At 38.9% G+C, this 20,372-nt stretch overlaps 2 non-coding genes across 2 annotated transcripts; both read right to left on the bottom strand.

The window, feature by feature from the left end:
* Positions 1-4,131: 4,131 nt before the first annotated feature.
* Positions 4,132-4,204, bottom strand: TRNAK-UUU (transfer RNA lysine (anticodon UUU)). Its single transcript has one exon. It is a non-coding gene; the product is annotated as a tRNA-Lys (tRNA).
* A 19-nt stretch (positions 4,205-4,223) lies between these two features.
* On the bottom strand, positions 4,224-4,295 carry TRNAC-GCA (transfer RNA cysteine (anticodon GCA)). Its single transcript has one exon. It is a non-coding gene; the product is annotated as a tRNA-Cys (tRNA).
* Between the last annotated feature and the right edge of the window lie 16,077 nt (positions 4,296-20,372).

Below are 20,372 nucleotides of genomic sequence, written 5' to 3'. Positions count from 1 at the left end.
ATGTTTTCCCCTTTTTATTGGTACGGCACATCTCCTTTATTACTTTGGTTCATCAATAAAGAAGATAAAGTTCATTGAAATATCAAAGAAATGTTAACCTCAATAAACAATCAATAATTGAAACATTGAAACTTAGAATATTAAATCAAAGAAACAATTATGTAGTGAGAAAGAAAACAATTTTAAGGGCATAGATCTAATTTCTAACCCAAGTGAAAGTAGGTAATTTGTCAAACCCTCCAATAATAGCGGTGGATATGAAAACTAAATCGCAGAAACAATAGTAAATGGAAATAGTTGCAACAAAGTAGGAGTATATGCACTTATATAGGAGTATGATATATAAATTTGTAGAAGTTTTTTTTTTTTTTTTTTTTTTTTTTTTTTTTGGGGGGGGTAAAAATTTGTAGAAGTGATTGAAGGTGAGGGAAAAAAATTAAACAGTGGATGAAGGTGGGGTGTGGTAAAGGTTGAGCATTAATGGGCTTTATTTCTTTTAGTAAGCCCATAATTCAGTCCTTTGTTCTAACATTTTGACCAAGAAGATTTGCATTCTTGGGTCACAGGATGCTATTCTTATGTGGCATGAAAAATTAACGACCCGAATACTGTTCCAGGGTTGCTCTAAGGTCGGTGCTATCTTTGTAATTCAGGTAAATGTTTTTGGAACGAAGCGAGAACATTATATTATATTATATTATATACAAGTAATTTACATGAATAATTACATGAAAGAAGCGCTTTCCCTGCACCTCTTCACGAATGAAACCATGAAGGTTTGCAATCGTAGCTTCTTTGGAACCAGAACTAGTCTCGCCAATATATCCACACACCAATTTGTTTCACGAACTTGATGCACCACCCTACGTGGGTTAAGCTTATCTCGGAGCACAAGAATATCCTCCAAAAGTCCAAGAACATACCAAGGACGTATGAGGTCAGAGACTATTAATAATCTGAACAGTGTTGGATGAATCTTGTTTGGTCTGAAATGAGCCTACAAACAAGACTCACGTTTTTGTTAAGAACTTTTCAGGGAGAGATTTTCGCTTTATTAATCCAATCTTCTGTCTAGCCTCATTTTCTTTGTTGTTTGGCATCAGTCAGATCGAACCTCCACCGAACTGTGGTGCATGTTTATTCTTCTCCATCATCTATCCTTCTTAATTTTCATTTTGTCCTACATTGTTGAATCTTGAAGCTTAAGCATAGTTGAAATTTTGTCACAGAACTTATTTGACCATCTTTGCTGACAATTTGTTTTTTTTTTTTTTTCTTCACAATTCTGGAATTCCATCTTTAAAGTAGAAAAGAGAAGAAGAGTGAAAAAAACAGCATTGGAATCCATCGCTAAAAGCTATTCTTGAAAAGGCCTAAGAGTAACTCAAGAAATTTTAGAGGCATATGAACCAAGTTCAGTATTCTACCTATACTTTCACCCAAATAAGCGGTTTGGAATTTAATTCTATGATCCATTCATCTCATCTCCAAACAAACCAAGTTCAGTAACTTTTCTTCAGATATAATATTTGGCCTCCTCAGAGTTGGTGAAGTTAAGAGAAGAATTCCTCGAGGTAGACTTGATTCCTAATTTTTCTTTGGGCTTTTGATTTTTTGTGCACACTTCCCTATTAGAATTTTGAATTAGGGTTAGTGTAGGTTGCATTGAGTTGAGAAGATGAGAAGAGAGAGAGAGAGAGAGAGTGGAAGCAACACCAAGTTTGTGTGGTTCGATTGATTAATGCAACCTATGACCATGGGAGAGTTTGAGATAATTCTACTAGTTTGAAATGATGTGTTACATGCTGCTTATATAGAATTTAGCTAGCCAAAGTCCTTGTTCTTCAATCATGTAGGACTCTTGTAGTTGTGATCCTGTGGAGTCCCAGTATTACATGTATTACATATTTTGTAGAGTTAGGTTTACAATAAGTACTTGGTTAAGAGTTTGAGATTATATAAAATATTAGATAATATGCTGGTGTTAGAGGTCATTGCGTGAGAGTGAGAGAGAGAGAGAGAGAGAGAGAGAGAGAGAGAGAGAGAGAGAGAGAGAGAGAGAGAGGAAATGATTAACATCATTCGGTCAATGTGACCTATGTCCACAGGAATGATAGTTGTTCTTCCTGTTGCGTACGATTAGCCAGCCTTGCGGTGGCAAAAGGATTAGACGTCCCCCCATGCTACGGTTCCCTATAGTCCGAACTCAATGCCGCATTTGGTTAGGGAGCTGGGCGATAATAGCTCCTCCGCATCCCAAAGCGCGCTGCCCTCCTAGGAGCGCAACACTAAGTAATCCAAGCCAACCCACATTACTAACTAACGGTGGATAGTTATCTTTCTTAGAGGTACTAAATACAACTCCATGAATGAGAAAAATGGAGGTTGCGTTAATGATAAAGATCTATGGGGAAACTGCTAAAAAAAGATTGAACATGTGGGAGGGATCCGAACGAATTCAGCTTTCATTTCCCCCGTATGGAGCACTGAGTTACTTATGATCCTATTTCATGTGGAATGGCACCGAAACTGCTACCCCCCTTCATCACTTGGAGGATGATTGAGCACTTCTCTCATTGATTTAGTGAGGAAGTGTGTAGCGGTGGGCCGCCGCCGCCATCACCTAAATGTCATTTTGTCTGCTTCCCGTTTCTTAAGGAAGCAGAGCTCTTTTTGAAACAGCTATAATTTCTTGCATTGTCCAACTCATTCGAAGTCGTCTAGTGTGATCTCATGCGCAGCCCTCATTAAGTCAGGCTGGGCTGCCTGCGGTTACAAAATCACCCGCAGAAGCCGCTATCACAACTAGAGCAATAAACAGTAGCACCAGAGGAGTATGCGCAGAGCCCGGTTTACAACCTGCCTAAGCGCATTCTTTTTTCCTCGTCCTCAGAGTCCGGAAGAGCGGGGGGCAGCGGCCTGTCCGTGCGGAGCCCCTCAGGCCACAACGCCTGGGGCTCGCTCTTCACAAATCCAAGTTTTGCGCCATAAAGTGCGAACCAACATTCATGATAGGAAAACCAAATCAAAATGAGGAAGAAAGAGATATTGTGATGTAAGTCCATTATTCCTTGCACTGCAAGCCCGATCTCATCCACTTGAAAATTCATGTAAAAGTTGGTAATTCGATGGCACTAATAGAGTCGTGAGTTCCGCAATTTTGGGTGATAGTTCCATAATTCACTAGATATTTTCAAGGGCTTTACTTATTTTAAACAAGTACTAAGAAATCAAAAACCAATCTCTCAACATTTTATCGAGACGGAGTCAACTTAACACAAATTATACCGCCTAGCGTGAGGCAAGAATGCTCGACTAGGAGAATAGGAAAGATTTGGTCTATAATCTGTGTCCTCGTTCCGGCTATAGTCCATTCATTAGCAAGCCATCTTCTACGTGACATGATGGTACCACTTGCTTCCATCTGGCTCTTTAATAAGATTCGATTGCCTTTGAATTCTATGATTCCCCTCATCCTTCAATAGGAAATGTGGAATGCTTACTACCTGGAATTCTCCCGCCTATCACTATCATTATTGCGCTTCCCAGGAAGAGACTACTTGATGGGGGCTGAAGCCGACACCTCACTATTTGTTATGTACGTGAAACAACCATCAAATAATAGAGGTCGTCAACCAACGCTTTCAGGGCTTTCTTCTCATTCGAAAGAGTGAATTCTTCTTCGAGATGGGGATTGGAAATGCTTCTATGCGAGATTGCCCTCCACTCACTGCGGGTTTCTATCATAAGGAGGTTCATTATTCGGAAATCGGCAATTAGCATGTTGTGGTTGAGGTGGGTTTAGCCCAACCATCGGCTTCAGGTTGACCATCGGGCGCCACACCTCAGTCATATATGCCTCACTATTGAACTGAAAGATGATAAACCCTTTCTCCAATGAATGCAAGATCACCCCCACAATTTCCAAACGCCCCTAGCAATCTCTCGCAATTCATTTTGGAATTCATTTCGTTGTATAATTAATATTCCTGTTGTGGAATTACAATCCTACGAAACTTTCCCGCCTGTATAAGAGAAGGGAGGGAATCAATCTCAGATAGCTCCAAGAACCTCTATCTTTCACATCTCTACTCTCCTACATCTCCGAAAGATAATATCAAAAATATGAAACGCCGTCTATGGGAATCGAACCCACGACCACGTGGTTAAAAGCCACGCGCTCTACCAGCTGAGCTAAGACGGCCAACTAAACCTTCTTAATCAGGGCCCAACCGGGTTTGAACCGGTGACCTCTTGATCTGCAGTCAAATGCTCTACCACTGAGCTATGGACCCCGAGTGATATCACTTTCCCATGGCTTGGTTCCTGATTATAGACTTTGTAACATCCATCCATCTTCAGCCTACTCTAGTGTCCTTCATTGAGCTGTTTGGTCTGCTGATCAGTCACAGGTCTTTGATAAACTCATCCCCTGATTCTCTTCAGCTTACCACAGCTAATATTGTGACTTCTCAATCTGGTCATCGAACATCTAACTCTCTACTGCTCTCCGACTTCTCTCAACACAACTCCCCATATCGTTCCAATGACGGCTGTTTTAGTCCCAACCCTGTTCTGTTCGTAATCATTCTAAGTAGCCACCCTCTGATCCACGATACTCTTGTCAACAATATCCTGATCAGAATCAATCATGTCAGTCCTCTGAGAAATCTAATCCTCGATTTCTCGTCATGCACCTAACTTCTCTTCACAGCAGCAATCCTTCAGTCGATCTCTGATCCGACATCCTGTTCTTCGGATCATCAAGGGTCATCTTGTCAGATTTGTTCTCAAGGTGACTATTATGTTTCTCATCACCCATGACGGTTCAACAACGCATTTCTTGGCACAATTTTTTCTCTCTGGCCTGTCTTTTTGAGTCTTGGTACTTCTTACTGGATCTTAGACACTAGTTCTAATAATCATCTAACTGCAGATGTGAGTAATCTAGTAGTGGGTTTCACCTTATTTTGGTTCTGACAAGATTGTTATCAGTAATGGCCTTCCTCGTTCTAATTTTGCTATGGGTTCAGCTACTTATACTTGTAATGGCCGTTATATTACTCTTGTACAATGTTTTCTGCCAATAATAATGTTTTGTTTCAGTTCTACTCATTTTACTTCTGATTAAGGACTCTCAGACGAACCAGAGGGTGTTTTGCTGCCAGAGTGACAGCAGTTTATATGCTTTGCCACTTCCACAATTACTACTACCACTCCTGTTGATGTTCATACCAGTGTTCTAATCACCGACGGGAATTGCTGGCTTAGACACCCATCATTCAAGACAGTTCGATACATTGCCAAGGCTTTCTATTTGCCTTGACATCTCTTAGACACACTGCTTGTGGTGCTTGTGAACGTGCTAGGAGTCATAAACTCCCTTTTCTGTATGGGACTATACTAGTTCTGCATAACCTGCCAAATATCTTAGGTTTTGTCCGAACGCAATGAGTTTTATAAAAGAAAACCTGATTTCAACTAGTTTCGGTCAAATTTTGGTGTGCTTCAATGGAAATATTGTACCGAAACAAAATCTGTCTAGTTTGGTTTCAATTTTAAAAAAAAAAAAATGCAAGCATTTTGATTGAAATTTCAAAGGTTTCGATCAAAATTTATTCAATGTTTCAAATTTCTTTCATGTGTAATAACATTCTTTTAACTTTTTTCTCATTTTTGGACTTTGCAATGCTTTCACTTTATCGTTTAAAAGTGAATTTGATAATTAGTATTTTAGCATCCTAACTTCTCTTTCCCCTTGTAGACATTGTATTGTTTTCTTAATCTTCTAAAGGAATTGTTTATTACTTTGTCATTAACATATTTTCAACTTCTTTTGTTTTGGGTTAACATAGAAATGAAAAGAAAAATATAAAAATCATTTTAGTTAGTTTAGTTAACATATAATTGGAATAAAAAAAAAGAAAAACATTACAAAATATTTGAAGATAAAGTAGAAGTAGAAATATCTAGATAACGAATGAGTGCACTATGTAAAAGGAATATATTAAAATTTAGATGATCTTTTTTTTTTCACTGCAAAAAAAAAAAAATAATAATAATAATAATAATAATAATAATAATAATAATAATAATAATAATAATAATAATAATAATAATAATATAAATAAATAAATAAATAAATAAAATAAAATAAAATAAAATAAAAATAAAAACATTACTTAGTAGATAGGGGTAGAGTAAACTTTGTTTAAGATTTATTCAAACATCAACATAATATAACCAAAAGTTAATCTCCAAGACATTCCCTGTTTACCTTACATGTATGGTCACACGTGCATTTGCACATGCATATTTTTATGTATATACATAGACATTTCTTCGATACATGCAATTTGAAGAAAATGCAAAGTCTAAGGGGAAAAAAATGTTGTTCCATAATCTGCAACCTCTATTCGAATTGAGAATTGATGCACTTCCCCACAGTTGGTTCAAAAAATTTACACGAAAGAGATAATTAGAGTAGACTGACTTAGCAGTCGGGCAGCCGTCTCCGAAGGTTGAGTCAGACAAGCAATAACACAATTCTCGCGGAGAGGAATTAATTCCCGAGCAAATGGAGCTGCTGGGTAGGTATGTGGGAGTTAATGTATCCTACCAGATTATTGAGAAATGGTTGATATTTATAGCCTTGCATGGTGGTTTTGGACCGTTGGATGCATGATGATCAGTGGATCCATTTTATTGAGGTTGAGTAATCCAGCTCATTCTGCCTCCTGTTGTAATTAATGTTGACTGTCAAAGCGTCAACTTCTTTTCTGGAGCCCTCGACAACCCAACAAGAGCCAAGCTCCAGGCAGATATACTCGACATCAAGAGATCTCCTAATACGTGGACTATAATAAATGGATATGTATGGAATATCAATGCATTTATGTGGCATTAAATGCAACATTTAATGTATCGATGTGTGGGTCCTTGAAAAAGACAAGAAATTCGAGTACTCATAGGAATTGTTCAGAGACAAGTCCTCGGAAGCAGTATCCTCAGTATGCAACATCTTTGGTGCAGGTGTCACACCCCACCCGCCGGTATCGGTCCCGCCCAACAACCCGTGGGTGCGATCCGTCACAGGATCCACGGTTTTATCATCAATAATAATAAATGCAAATAATAATAATCATAAGCAAGAACAAGTTCAAATAATTAATTAAAAAGGATTACAAGAGTCCAAATACTCCAAGAATGAATCAAAGAAAAGAATCAAAGTAATCAAGTTCCAAATTTTATCGAGTTCAACAGAAGCAAATAATAACTAAATCAGTTTCTTTCTAGTAGCTCGCTACTGAGCCAAAACCTGCTCTTCTAATCTAGAAATAAAGGGGGTTCTCCAGTTTTTCTCCAAACACTTCTCAAAATGCCAGGTGATCTGCCTCCTTTTACCGTTAGTGGGTGTTATAAGCACACTCCAAGCACCCATAGGAGGCTTTGTGGCAAACATCTCGGTCTTCCGCTGATGATACCACATTCGCTTCATAGGAGTTGCTCTAGTCATACGAAACTTCTCCTTATTCGGGAATATCATCTGCACAATATAATTTAACATACAAAAAAAGGAATGAGTTCTGACGAACTCAATAAGGGAAAAAAACATCTCACATTCATATCGACAGAATATCCAATGAAACACATATGTAATGAATGATATGTAAATATATGGATGCTACTAAGATCTAACTATGCATGTCTCTAGACGGTTGACATGCTTTAAGACATAACACCAGCCCTCCTTTGGGTAGGTCTAGTCGCTTTGATCCCTCACAGATTGGTTACCTCTGTTGGGATCCTGAGTAAAGGGGTTCGGTCCTCATCAACCATGGCTGGGGTTTAGGTCAACACTCTCTTACCACGACCATTGGCATGAGTATTGGCGCATGTCAGGGTTTATAATCCAATGCAAGGTCATACAGTAGCATACTACATGTAGTCCAGATACTCCCCTTATGACACCAACCAACTCGGTTCAGTATCCTTCTCTACCTAGGAATGAGAATCCTCATAGACTGGCTATCGCTGTTGGACTCCATTCCCTAACAATATGGCCATCCACATATTGTTGGGGCAAATGCTCTCATGATCCCTCACGACTCTCGGCCGCTCCTTGGATGTCCATGAGCCCAAACCCTAACATAAGCAACCCTACCATTGCATGATTAACAAGTGGACCACCGAATTTCTGCACGGACTGGTTACCGCTTGTAGGATGAAACAGAGTCACATCACTATAATCACAGGTCATTCGGCTTCAATTCCCCTACCGAAAGGGTGGTAGCATCTAGGGTACCTAGCCATGCAATCTAGACTCCCTATGTATGTCATCCAATAATCATGATAGTGCTGGGGGTATCAGTTAGCATGTGTCCCATACCACAGCCTTCTGATATCCCAAGCAATGGATACCTAAATGGATACCCTTCCATCACAATTACATCACATCATTAACCATTATAACATAACCATTCATTTTATATCACAAAGTAATAAAGTACATATAAACATCATTTACAGCATACATTCAACTACTAATCATTGAATTATACAACTACAACAAGTTACAAGAGCAATGAATAATATAAGAATTAAATAGTTCATCATAGAACATATCATCGCATATATATAAGAATGTGTCCTTACCTGTAATTATGTAAAAAGCTTACTAAAAATGCAAGTAGACTTCACCCATAATAGTTTTAGAGAACCTTAGAGATCACCTAAATATAGAGTTGTAAAAATATATAAAAGACATGAGTCAAATAAGAGCAAAGACCAACTTCACAGAGGCTTGTGACCCAACCAGTCACTTGGGGCACTTGGTTAGGTCAAGCGACCGCCCCTATTCCAAACTACTTCTAAGTCTTAAATTATGACTTTTGCTCTCCTAATTTTAATCCGATTTTGGGAAGATCTAAATCCGAATTTTGTCCTTAAGAAACCTACAACACAAGCACGAAACAGAACTCAAGAATTCTAAAGATTCATATTCAAATCATCTCCTTCAATTAGATCTACCCTTTATTTGAATGCAAAGATTTGTTTTTTGACAGGATTTAATCAAACTCATTGATGGGGAATAGAACCAATACAATTCATTCACCACAAATCCAAAGATGGATCCACACCATTCAAAAGATGAGGAAAGAAATATAGAGACTGTGGGGATCACTTACGTCTACTTGATTAGCAAAACAAACGAAGGTTTGGATTTTCTTCTCAAACCACGCTTCTCTCACCTTCCAACATGCATTTTCTACCTACCTAACCGTCCACAAAGAACAATCCCGAATAGAATAATGAGTAAAAAGGTTGGGATTTTCTATACATATGGGATTGAGGAAAATTAGGGTAAAAATCCTGCAAGCATACCTGGCGGTCGCTTGGGGCGATTGATTGGCCAAGCAATCGCCTTAAACAACTCCCCCTAGTACTTTTCAGTACTTGGGTGCTTTGCTTAAGGGGTTGATCCCCAACTCAAACCTAACCCTATACAACATGTGGGGGAGATCTTACCTTGATTCCGGACATCTTCAAACACCTCATGACTCTGAATGGTGATCCACTTTCCCAGTAAGGCAGGTTCTTCATCAAGAGAATCCAGATCCATGAATTCAGGATATGGATCATGAACTTCAATCCAGATATTCCACATCTTATTCAGGCTGGACCTTAGGGTTATCGGACCTGCAATATGGATCCCGGGTTAGAAATACGTTGGTTGTTACAGTAGGTTCCTTCAACCACTACCCCCCCCCCCTCAGACCACGGTGTCACTCTCATTGGGCTGGTGCGATGGGATTGTCTTTCCTAGGATGGATGGTCGAGGCAGTTATAAGGAACACGAACATTTGTAGTTATGATATGATCATTATTAGTTTGAAGGGGCGTGTGCGCAACTCAAGGAGTCAGATTTTCCGCCACATACAAAGGTAGTAATGATGGCCTCAAATATCCTAATCGACGGCCTTACACTGGCCCTTCAATTGTATTCATCTCCACCGTCCATTTGAAATTTGAAACGTCACCTTTCTTGGTACAAGTAGAGGCGTCTCTTCTACCTTCAAACCACTGCTAGTTATGCAAAGCGCCAAAGCTGTGATTTCTATTGCTTCAAAGGAACTCTTGACTTCACTTATCGCATGCTTGAGTGTTCTTCTTCATAAAGTAAGTATCAAAATCCTTCACTCTTCCCCCGCTAATTTCTACAACTGGACCTAGGGTTCACTTTCAAAGGTGGGGAGAACTTTGGTGATAAAATATGTTTATAAGGGTAACCTCATTCACCAACCTGAACCCTATGAATAGGGGTGTCAATTTGTAGCTCGAACCATTAAAACCGAACCGAACCGGCTCGTTATAGCCCGAACCGAACCTTAATGGGTTGTGTTTGGGTTGAAGGTGTCGAGCCTGCACCAACATGAACCCAAACCGCAGCCCATTATAACCCGTTATATAATTTAACATTAAATATTGTTTGAATCATCATATTACCACTAGGTAGTTGGTATAGACTATTAGAAAAATTGAGCATGAATTCAAAGATCAAATAGTCATTCTACTACTTATAAGAGACAATTATAAGGATTAAGTATGAATGTCCAATTGAATGTGAGACTGTTGATGAAGTATGATTATATTTGTCGAGAGGTATTTCTTTTGCATGTCAACTAAATACCAACCCAAAATAGAGATGGACTTCATAGAAGGGGGGAAAAATCGACATTCTCACAAAACAAGAAGCCAATTTGAAGACACTCAATCATAATACAAGTTAGAATTTAAAATGGTTTTTGTTTTGAAGTTTGTTTCACGACTATCCGGTGGAGCCTAAGGAATGAGCTTGCAGTTTCTATGTTTCTAATTATTTGAGTTCTTGATTTCTATAAGGTGGGTGGGATATTTCTACAACATGGAATGACTTTTCATTTTTTAATAGAAATTGATCAATAACAATTTTGTTTTCCATAGAATTTTTGCTCTTGTTATAGGATGCTTTGATCGTGTTGCTAACCAATCAAAAATAAAATCCTATACTAATCTAGCAAGCGAAAAGTACGGGGTCGAACTATGGGGAACTAAAAGGCTAAGTTACTAAGATTGAATTTAACAAAACTAAATTTAAACTAAATCTATTAATTAATGCAAAAACTTAAACTATGAATATGTGAAGATCTTTGGGATTTCGAATCCCCAATGCTTTTCCTTAACCGATATAACTCTACACTTCAAAGCAAATTAGGGATGGTCTTCCTAGGTATGCCCTATCTTCGCAAGACTATCGTCCTTCGCGGAAGCTTGGCACGCTTAGTTCGCTGAGCTATAGAACATCTTTGGCCAAACTCAAACACAATCAACTAGAAGAAATAGAACAATCAAATTAATGAACTAAGCATGGTTCATCTACATCCCAAAGAAAAGGAACTAGCTACTCATTATCACAAAGTTCATAAGAAAAATAAAGATGAAACATAAGGGGAGAGAGAGAGAGAGAGAGAGAGAGAGAGAGAGTGTGGTCTTCTTCTTCAGCAATGAGAGATGAGAGCCGCGATCGTGTCGCTAACCAATCAAAAATAAAATCCTATACTAATCTAGTAAGCAAAAAGTACGGGGTCGAACTATGGGGAACTAAAAGGCTAAGTTACTAAGATTGAATTTAACAAAACTAAATTTAAACTAAATCTATTAATTAATGCAAAAACTTAAACTATGAATATGTGAAGATCTTTGGGATTTCGAATCCCCAATGCTTTTCCTTAACCGATATAACTCTACACTTCAAAGCAAATTAGGGATGGTCTTCCTAGGTATGCCCTATCTTCGCAAGACTATCGTCCTTCGCGGAAGCTTGGCACGCTTAGTTCGCTGAGCTATAGAACATCTTTGGCCAAACTCAAACACAATCAACTAAGAAGAGATAGAACAATCAAATTAATGAAATAAGCATGGTTCATCTACATCCCAAAGAAAAGGAACTAGCTACTCATTATCACAAAGTTCATAAGAAAAATAAAGATGAAACATAAGGGGAGAGAGAGAGAGAGAGAGAGAGAGAGAGAGATGTGGTCTTCTTCTTCAGCAATGAGAGATGAGAGCCGCATTCGCCGTCTTCTTTTTTGTGGTTGGCTTCTCTTTTATGTCTCCCGCACACAATGAATCCCCTCCCTTTATCCGTCGATTTGACCTTTATTCTTTCGGAATTTGGGAAAACTCAAAACTGGAAAGTTGTATATATTTTCAATATCGTTCCATAGCATCTTGAATCATCGAAATCCAAGCTCATACGAGAGAGATATTACCAAAATACTGAAGGTAGGTCTGTTTACCCGATTTTCAGATTTATTACCAATTTTGTTCCTTAGTATTAAAGTAAGTTTGATGATACCCCATAAATCAGGTCCATCTTATATTTATATGAAAGTGTAGTACAGACTATGATAGTATAGTACAGTATTTTCTATTCCTTAATACCCTCCCTCAAAGTCAAGGGCCCTTCAAGGACCTTGAGTTTGGAATGAAGGAAAGAGAACCAAGGAGAGGAAAGACTCTTTGTCAAGATATCAGCTAGCTGGTCAGATGTAGAAATATACCGAACCAATAACTCCTTCTTGGCCACACGATCATGTACAAAATGAAAATCAATCTCAATGTGCTTCGTTCTGGCATGAAAAACCGGATTTGCAGAGAGGTAGGTCGCCCCAATATTATCACACCATAGAACAGGGGAAGAAGGTAACAAGATGCCCAACTTAGATAGAAGGGATTCAATCCAAGTTAACTCAGTGGTGGCATTGGCAAGGGCACGGTATTCACTCTCAGTACTTGAACGAGCAACAGTAGTCTGCTTGCGAGATTGCCAAGAAACCAAACTAGAACCCAAAAAGATAAGATAACCACCATGAGACTTACGATCATCAGGGCAACCTGCCCAATCAGCATCAGAGTAAGCCTCTAGAGACAAGGTGGAAGAGGGTGTAATATGCAAGCCAAACAGAATAGTACCCTTGAGATACCGAAGCAACCTCTTTAAAGCAACCCAATGATCCTCGGTGGGAGAAGAGAGGAACTGACATAATTTGTTAACAGAAAAACCAATATCAGGCCTTGTAAGGGTTACATACTGGAGCCCACCAACAAGACTTTGATAAAGCGTGGCATCCAATAAGGGTTCGCCACCCAAACTTGACAAATGGTGAGCAGGTGTCATTGGCGTGGAGATCGGTTTGACATCAGTCAATCCGGCTTTAGTTAGGAGACTATAGATATACTTCTGTTGAGATAGAAGAATACCATTGCGCATAGGAATCATCTCAACACCCAAGAAAAACCGTGTAGGGCCCAAATCTTTGAGAGCAAACTCCGAAGAGAGTGAGTGTAATAAGGAGTCAATGGCCGATGAAGAGGGTCCAGTGACTAAAACATCATCAACATATATCAACACATAAAGAGGCTCAGATGATTGATGACAAATGAAAAGAGACGAGTCAGTCTTAGATCCCGTAAACCCAAGAGTAACAAGATAAGAGCTGAGACGATGAAACCATGCTCTGGGTGCTTGCTTGAGTCCATAGAGAGATCTCTGTAGTTTGCATACATAGGAGGGATACCGAGTATCAACATAACCGGGTGGTTGATGCATATAAACATCCTCTTTGAGATTGCCATGAAGAAAGGCATTATTTACATCAAGTTGTCGAACAAGCCAGTGTTTGGAGATAGCTAATGTGAGGATGATACGAATAGTGGTGGGTTTGATAACGGGACTAAAAGTCTCATCATAATCTAGCCCATATTCCTGTGTGTACCCTTTGTCAACTAAATGAGCTTTGTGACGTTCAATGGTCCCATCCGATTTCCTTTTGATGCCAAATAACCACTTGCAACCAATAACCCTTCTATCCAAGGGTGAGGATGTGAGAATCCAAGTCTTATTTGCAAGGAGAGCATTAAACTCATTGTCCATTGCAAGTCTCCATACGGAAGATTTAGAAGCTTGACTATAGCAAGTAGGCTCCAAATCAGAAGATCCAACAGCTAATAGAGCCAAAGGAAGGGGGTATTTAGTGGCATAGAAGCTCTTAGGAATTTTAGGAATACGAGTCCCATCCTGAGATCGAGTCACCATTGGATGAGACCTAGTTTGCATTGAGGGAAGTGGCAACTCATTGAGCAACATATGACTATCAACCGAAGCATGTGTAGGAGATAAATGTGATGGAGTGAAAAGCTGCCCAAGTGTAATATGTTCATGTAAATGATTTGGACTAAAAGAATTATCATTTAAAGCTCCTGGACTATGAGCAACAGGCCCATTTATAACACTAGGAATAGCAGGCCCATTTAACATACTAGTAGCAGCAAGCCTATTTATAACACCAGAAGCAGCAGACCCATTTATAACACTAGGAATAGCAGGCCCGTTTAACATACTAGTAGCAGCAGGCCCTATTTATAACACCAGAGAAGCAGCAGGCCCATTTAAATCCATAGAAACTAACCGCCCAAGGAAACTATTTAAACAGTTTGCTGAATCAAAAAGTCCAATGTCCTTATTAGTTACAGTACAAAAAGGAATCAAATTTTCTGTTGAAGAAACAACATTCTCAGACTGAATATGTGCACCAGCAGTAACATCATTAGGAACAGCAGTATTTGATCCCAAAGTAATGTTTTGATCGATGCGTCGAGAACCAGTAGAAAAAGCAGGAGCTGAATCTAAAGAATCAACAATAGGTGTACCAAGTCTAACATCCGAACAGCCATCCAATAGCTCCATGGAACCTCTAGAACCTGTCTTTGGAACATCAAAATTGGAAGACAATGTAGTTGGTAATAACAAAAGAAAAATAGAAGAAGATGGATAGGGAGAAGTAGGAACCAAAGAAGGAGACCGGAAGGGAAACAAAATCTCATCAAAGACTACATGACGAGATACAAAAATCTTCCCAGTAGAAAGCTGCAAACACCTATACCCATGATGGCGAATACTATATCCAATAAAAACACAAGCATCTAACCGAAAATCTAATTTATGTTTATGGAATGGCCTCAACAGTGGTTAACAACAACAGCCAAATGTCTTAAGAAAAGTATAGTCAGGATGACGTTTAAACAAACAGGAAAAAGGAGAGGCAAAATTCAAAGCAGCAGTTGGTAGCCTATTTAGAATAAACACAACAGTAGAGAATGCATCCACCCAAAAACGCATAGGCATACCAGAATGAGCAAGCAAAGATAAACCCATTTCAACAATTTGATGATGTTTTCGCTCAACCATACCATTTTGTTCAGATGTATATGGACAAGATAAGCGATGAGAAATCCCACAACTCTCAAGGAATGTAGAAAAAGTGCGATACTCCCCACCCCAATCAGATTGAAAGGTAAGAATGGGAGTAGAAAATTGTTTTTCAACAAAGAGTTTAAACATTTGAAAGACTTGCAAAGCCTGAGATTTACAAGAAAGTGGATACAACCATGTAAATCTAGTAAAGTCATTCACAAATGAAACATAATATCTATGTCCATCATTAGAGACCTCATGGGCAGGACCCCACAGATCAGAAAATACTAGTTGAAGAGGTGCAGTTGTATGTGTAGTACACGAAAGAAATGGTAGTTTATGACACTTTCCATATTGACAAGGTGCACAAACAAATTTTGATTTAACACCAACAGAAGGAAGATTAAACTGAGATAAAACTCGACTAACAGTATTTGTATTAGCATGCCCTAAACGCATATGCCAAACATCATGAGAAGCTTTAATAGCAGAAAAAACAGGAGGAGAAGAAGAAGCAACAACATAATTGTCTATAGGAAGCTGATACACACCATTTTTAAGGGGCCCGGTCACCAGGATATTGCCCGAGGAGCGATCCTTGATATGAAAACAAGTATCATGAAATTCAAAAAAATACAAGATTATCAGATGTGAATTTACTCACAGATAACAGATTATGAGAAGCAGAGGGAACATGTAGGATTTCAGACAAATGAAATGGTGATTTAAAAACTGAAATTTTGGAATTACCAACATGATGAATGGACAAACCTGTTCCATTGCCAATTTGAACTTGTTCATTTCCAATGTACTCAGCTGGAGAGCTTATGACACCCAAGTGTGGAGTAATGTGATGTGAGACACCCGAGTCAGGTAACCAGTGAGATGTACTAGGTGGAGCACTAGCAAAATGAGCCTGAGGCATTCGATACTGACCACCAGAAGATGAAGGTGTGACAAACCTCTGAGTAGACCCAGCAAATCTTGGAAGATGATAACAATTTAAAGCTGTGTGACCTGGTCGATCACAAATCTGACAAGAGAAAGAGAATCGGCCACCACCACGACCTCCTCTACCAGCAAATCGGCCAAAATTACGACCAGCAGAGAAATTCCGAGAAACATTCCAAGAGAAATGTGGGTGAGAGTACTGAGATTGAGATTGAGAAATATTTGTTGCCTGTGCTGTGATGTTAGTGAGATCTCTTAATGCAGAAGCCGATCTGATTTCCTCACAAAACAATAGACCTTGAAGATCGGGAAGGCGGATAGGAGCAAGACGGGTAGTAATTGATGTAACAAATGACTGGTACTCAGGTCCTAGGCCTCCAAGAATAAACAACACAAGCTCTGACTCAGAAATTGGAGCAGATGCAAGAGCCAAAGCATCAGAAATTTTCTTGACCTTCAGAAGATATTCATTCATGGAATCAGCTCCCTTCTTTATATTGTGCAATTGAAGCCGAAGCTGCATCACTCTTGCTTGAGATGAAGAGGCATAGGTAGCCATCAACGCATTCCATACCGCAAAAGAAGTCTTCAAGCCAACCACTTGAGAGTGAACAGAGTCAGTGAGGGAGGAAAGAAACCAACTCAACAGTAGTTGATCATGTTTGTGCCAAGTGAAGAATGCAGGATTTGGTCTCGGAGAAGCAGAGTCAGAATCAAGAAACGGATCAGGCCAAGAATTCGTTCCATCAACTAGAGACATGAAACCAGTGGTGTTTAACAAAGGCAGAAATTGAGAATGCCATATCAAATAATTCTCTCCAGAAAGCTTGACTGAAAAATAGTGTTGGACATTTGAAAACGAATAAGAAGAAGATGAATCCGACGGGTGCACATCAGATGTAGAAGAATCTGACGCCATGAATCACAAATCTTGTGAAATCTTGACAAAAAGAATCTCAAAAATGCAGAGAACAGAGCAGCTATTGGTTCGTCTCAATCTGAGCTGAAAACTTAGAACACAGAGTGCAGATAACCAAATCTGAAACAGAGGCTTGCAACACTTAGATCCGAAACCACAAATCACATCTGAAACTGAAGAAATCTGAAGAAACACAACAAATCTGCACAAAAAACACACCAAAACTGGAACGAACTGAAGAAATCTGAAGCGAATCTGCAGAAACGCACCAAAAAACTGCAACCAAATCAACACGGGTTGAACTGCAGGAATCTGAAAATCTGTAACCGGAAACACACAACAAAACTGCAGAAACTCAAACCACACCAACTGCAGAAACTCAAACCAGCAACGACAGTTCAAGAAACAAGCAACGACCACAGATCGGAGAAGAAGAACTTAGAAGAAGCAGAGCATAGAGCTGTTGAGAAACCAAGTTCAAGAAAAGAAAACGTCGACAATTCTAAGAAAAGTAGCAGCAGATTCTTGATTCAAGAAACGTGTCAAATGTTGATACATGGTTCAAGAAGAATAGTCAAGAAAGAAGCGTGAACCAAGATAAAAATGTGTATGAACCAGGTTAACCCAAGCGACTGATACCATATTAAAAGTAAGTTTGATGATACCCCATAAATCGGTCCATCATATATTTATATGAGAGTGTAGTACGGACTATGATAGTGTAGTACAAAGATTTTCTATTCCTTAATACTTAGACCTCCACCTATTTCCAATTTGGCTAAGATCTCACTTTTCATGATTTCTTGAGCAGCAAGATTGAATGTCATGATTTAAAAATCCACCAATATCTAATATATTTGCCAACTTTACTCCATATTATCTCTAATATCCAAAATCTCCTTATTCATGAAAAATACACAAAAATACTCAATTAGCTCTCTTTAATTAAATAAGTATGGGGAATTAAATCAAATAAATAATAGTAAATGCATGCTTATCATGCTCGACTATTTATTTTTATTCTTTTTCATGCATAGCATAAATTATTAGCCCAAACCGTTAGTCAACCCAAGTATAGACCGTTAGCCCGAACCCAAACCGCACCAAACCGAAACCGGCCCAAAACCATTATTTTGCTAATGGACCTTGTTTGGGTTGAGTGTTTTTGAGCCCGAAATTGTTAAGCCCAACCCGAAACCACCCCAAACTGCACCGTTGACATCCCTACCTATGAAGAATTCGGGGTTAGTGGTGATCCCTTTGATCCCTCTCGTCCTTTGATCATGGAGGATATAGAAGAGGCAGAGGATTCTTAGGCCCCTGCCAGAGGACAAGGCCACCACTCCATGGAGAATTCCAAGGAAGAAATCCCTAAGGAGAGGACTACAAGTCCTTCTCTAGAAATAGAGCCCCCACTACTTGGACATCTAGGGTCAAATCCCCTCAGCTCTCAGATTGTCGAATCTCTAGGTGTCATGAAAAAGCAGGGCCTTAGATCTTCTCGAGTCTTTGTGTCATAGGCACTTTGAACATATGAGAAGAGTTTTTAGATCCCAAATGATCATGAGATTCGTCTTCCTGAGTACAATGAGAGAGCAAACCATCTTCTTCCTAGGGAATTCCCCTTATAGTATGTATGATCCATGCTCAGTGGGCTCAGGCCTCAGAGTCCCCCGCCACCTATTCATAATGCAAGTGTTGTACAAATTCCCCCATTCAATGGTGTACTTTGATATCAAATTTATTTAGACTTCAATTGGCTTGCTTATTTGTGAAGAATTCTAGCTCTCATTTCTCATGCAATCCTCATTGAATTAAAACTTGTTTAGGAGACTAAACTGAATGACAGTAATCCGTTTGTTCCCATTGTTCCCAAAACACTTTTCTTTTTCTTTTCTTTTTATTTTTTTTTTTCTTTTGTTTTTTGTTTTTATTCCTTTTTCGAAAACAAGTTTGTGTATCTAGTTGACTAGTTGAACATGATTTTTTAATATTAGGAAAACAAATTTTCAAGAAGCTTTTGAGTTTAATAAATGAAACTAAAAGTTTGATGCTACCAAGTAAATTCCAACATAAATGTGTACTAATTAATGCTTCATTAAAGGGGCTACTTTATGCGATGGGACTAACAATATGACCGTGCTTGATCCAACAAAGTTGTTTTTATTGGTACTGCACATCTCCTTCATTACTTCTATTCATCAATAGAGAAGGGAAAGTTCATTGAAAAATCAAAGAATTGATAACCTCAATGAATTGAAACTTGAATATTAAAAATCAAAGAAACATTTAGGTAGTGAAAAAGAAAACAATTTTAAGGGCATAGATCTAATTACTAACCCAAGTGATAATAGGTAATTTGTGAAACCCTCCAATAATAGCAGTCAATATGAAAACTGTAGGGTTTGGATGTCTTGTATTCTGTGGGTCCAAATAATTATGGTTTTGGTTGTATTCGTAATTGAAACATGGTTTGGGTTAATTACTAATACTAGGGTAAAATTGTAATTACATTGGGATTAGGGTTTTAGGTTTCCCTATAAATAGTCTCTGTAGGATAACCTATATGTATCAATCTCTGTAGGAGATTGGGGAATCAATCCCTGTAGGGGATTGGGGATCACCGGGGATTGGGGAACCCATCCCGTGGATAAGGATTGGGGGGCAAGCAAAGGTAGCACTTTGTAGGTGTGAGAGTGGTGTGAGGTTTTCAGGAAATAGTGAAACTCTTTTTCTCTCTGGTGGATGTAGGCATGGTTTTGGTGAACCACGTTAAATTCCCCTGGTGTGTTTTGCTTATGTTCTTCTCCATTCATGGTTGTGCATCCATTATCCCTAACAAGTGGTATCAGAGCGAGGTTCGGTGGATCGTCGTCGGAGGTGTGCGAAGATCTAAAAAGGAGAGGATAGGTGCCAGGAGAACGGAGAAGGCTTTGACGGATTGATCAAAGGTACGATTCTAGATCTAGAATCGTGAAGTTTTTTTTATTCTTTTTATTTCTTATGATTTGAGTGGATTGGCTCAAAGAGAAAAAGAGGGGAAAAAAAAGGAGGAAAAGTTTTGAGTGTTCCAGTTTTGGATTGTCAGATTGCCGGTGATTTTTTTTTAAGTTTTTTTTTTTTTTTTACTTTAGTTTGAATGTGTTGATACGAAATCCCACTCGTCCTTCCCTGTCATGAACCTGCAAAATACGAGCTCGACCTTGT

The sequence above is a fragment of the Hakea prostrata genome, chromosome 7 (genome assembly GCF_041222555.1).
Source record: "Hakea prostrata isolate BN-2017 chromosome 7, UWA_Hpros_2, whole genome shotgun sequence".
In the NCBI taxonomy this organism is placed as follows: Eukaryota; Viridiplantae; Streptophyta; class Magnoliopsida; order Proteales; family Proteaceae; genus Hakea; species Hakea prostrata.
This window is presented reverse-complemented; position numbering and strand designations above follow the sequence as displayed.